Below are 3,241 nucleotides of genomic sequence, written 5' to 3'. Positions count from 1 at the left end.
CTAGACTGTGTCTGCAGACGTACCTGCAACAAAGCAGAAGTCACAATATCACGACAATGCCAGCAGGTTGTAGATCAAAAATGCCATCATAATTGTGCTTTTTTAATAAGTAATACATGGGTTATTCAAGTTCAAATGAAAAGGGAAAGGGGACATGAAAGGAAAAGAAAGGCAAGAGGCATAAGGATCAAAATATCACTTAAAAAAGTAAAAATAAAACAACCAGCTTAGAGGTATGGTATACCTAAGAGGGATAGGGTGAACGGTCCCTCATTTAAGAACACCCCATTGAATTTACAAATCCCATTCAGCATATATGTAATTTAAGTAGTTGAATGGGAATGAAGAGGGGAAGGTGCATGAATACAATATCAGCAGTAGGGTGCAACCAGAGGCCAAACTTGTGGTAACGCTTGTCTCCCTGGAACGCCATACTATATTGCTTTCTGATATTGGATTTGATCTTGGAGTGGGTCTGTATCAAACTGCGTTGTGCAGTCATGCATTGAGTGCGTCTCACTAGATGTTATTGTGCAACCAACTGCACGCGCCAGTGTAATAAAATGAATCTTGCATGTTAACAACAGACAAGTTCAATTATCAGTTCTGGATAATAATGGGTGCATTCTATTTATTTTTATTTTAGATTTTATTTTATTTCATTTTATTGCTAGCAGCCTTATTGATTGTAGCAGTCTGGCAAAATGAAACATAAGGCAGCACGAGCAGATTCTTATGTTAGAATTAGTACCAGTAACACTTTTATTATTTGTTATAAAGATCTGGCAACATAAATAGCAATGAGAGCAGCTTGGAGAGCGCTGTCTCTCTCTCTCTCTCCAATAGTTGCAGAGAACACGTTGCCCAGCAGCAGGCCAGACGCCGAAGAACCGAAACAGCAAGTCCGCTGTTCGACCCACTGCTCATGCGCTGTTTAAGCGCTGTGAACAGCTGAGCTGATATCAGCTATGGGTTTATACCGCTCGTATGCACATGAGCATCGGCATGAACGGCATCCAGCAGTGCCACTATAAGAATGTATTTCCCTGCCTGGTGATTGCTCCCAGCAGGTATTGCACCAAGGTAATCTTTCCCTCAATATTGATATTCCCTGATCTAAGGCCGGATTCGTCCCGATGCGCGTTTCGCTGACGTCAGTCATACATAGGTTATTCACCTTAACTGTGTCTATTGGATGTCCAACTACAAGCCCGAGAGCTCCTGAAAAATAGAAAGTTGATAATTAATGGGGTCATGTGATGTTCACAAACTTTCACAGCATATTAGAGTTTGACTCTGTTCACAGAGTTTCAAGTTAGCATTCAGCGCAAACGTGTGCGCCAATCATAATCCCACGAGGTATGCAACTGTAACTGTACACCATACAGTTGCATACTTCACCTATTGGCTCCAATATTAACTAAGCATTTACCATGATGTACAGGTTTCTTTGCAAGATGCCTCTGTATTGTTAGTGTAATCAACTGTGCAGCTGAATACAGCTGAAAAAAAAAGGTATGCCGATGCATATCCCCTAAACTTTTGCCAAAAGTATACTGTTTTATTATACGTCGGTTAATGAGACCCTATGGATGAGTTTGGCATATGTGCCGGAAGCGTTCCTAATGCAAACGCTAAACGTATAACAATAACAATATGTGAACATAGACTAGCACTACAGTTACATAGTTACATAATTGATAAGGTTAAAAAAAAGACACAGGTCCATCATGTCCAACCTATAAACCTATTGTAATGGATTTGCCAGACACAGGTTCTGTGTCGACGCCCGGGGTTAATCAGCCTTCATCAGCTCCAAGGTCTGCTAGAGTGACGCGATCTGTTACCACTCAGGCTCACAGGCTGAGGAGAGGGAGAACCTATCACAGCCTGGCCTGACTGTTCTGCTCCCGCCCTTGGTCTATTTATACCCTCACTTGCAGTTGTTACTTGCCTGTGATTGTCTGGTTTCCTGGCTCTGCGATTCCTGCTATTTACATTATTGACCGCTGTTACTTTTTGACCCTGGCTTGACTGACTCTTCTCCTGCTCTGATTTTGTTACTACATACTCTCCTGGTTTGACTCGGCTCGTTCACCACTGCCTGTTGCTCACGGTGTTCCATGGGAAACTGCCCCTACTTCCCCCTCTGCTTCTGTGTGCCCTTGTCTTGTGTTATCTGTCTTTCACTTATTGAGCGTAGGGACCGTCGCCCAGTTGTACGCCGTCACTTAGGACGGGCCGTGCAATTAGGCAGGGACTGAGTTACGGGTAGATTAGGGCTCACCTGTCCGTCTCCCTACCCCGATTCGTTACATAATCACAGGCGTCATATACCTTTTCTTACCCTGCTCCCTGTCTCTACTATGGACCCCCTTGAGGCCCTGACTCAGCAAATGCAGGGTCTCTCCCTACAGGTCCAAGACCTGGCTCAGAGGTTCAACCAGTAGTGCCCTTCACCTCACCTCTTGAACCCCACCTCAAGTTGCCTGACCGGTTCTCAGGGGACGGGAAGACTTTTTTTTCTTTTCAGGAGAGTTGTAGACTCTATTTCCGATTAAGACCCCACTCCTCTGGTTCTGAGAGCCAGCGAGTGGGTATAATTAGGTCCCGGCTCCAGGACGGCCCCCAGGAATGGGCCTTCTCTTTGGCTCCTGATGCCCCTGAACTTTCTTCTATTGACCTTTTTTTTCTGGTCTCGGGCTCATCTATGACGAGACTGACAAAACGGCCTTTGCCGAGAGTCAGCTGGTGACCTTACGTCAGGGTAAGAGACCCGTTGAGTAGTACTGTTCTGACTTTAGGAAGTGGTATGTAGCTTCTCGGTGGAATGATCCTGCCTTGAGGTGCCAGTTTAGATTGGGTCTGTCGAACGCCGTGAAAGACCTGTTAGTTAGCTATCCCTCTTCTGACTCTCTAGATCATGTTATGAGTTTAGCGGTACGTCTTGACCGATGTCTCAGGGAACGACGACTTGAACATTCTGGTGCCTTCACCTCTGGCTCCCCTATGATGGCTCCAGAGGTTCCGTTGCTTCGTTCTTCCACGGAGAACTCGGATGAACAGATGCAACTCGGGGCGTCCATGTCTCCCCAACAACGTAGAGATTTCCGCAGGAAGAATGATCTCTGCTTCTACTGTGGGGATGACAAGCATCTACTGAACTCCTGTCCCAAGCACAAGAATAAGCAGCCGAAGGACTTCCGCACCTAAGTGACCATCGGGGAGGTCGCTTGGGCAC

The sequence above is a fragment of the Rhinoderma darwinii genome, chromosome 9 (assembly GCF_050947455.1).
Source record: "Rhinoderma darwinii isolate aRhiDar2 chromosome 9, aRhiDar2.hap1, whole genome shotgun sequence".
NCBI classification, from domain to species: Eukaryota; Metazoa; Chordata; class Amphibia; order Anura; family Rhinodermatidae; genus Rhinoderma; species Rhinoderma darwinii.
The sequence above is the reverse complement of the archived record's forward strand: the minus strand, read 5'-3'. Positions refer to the sequence as shown.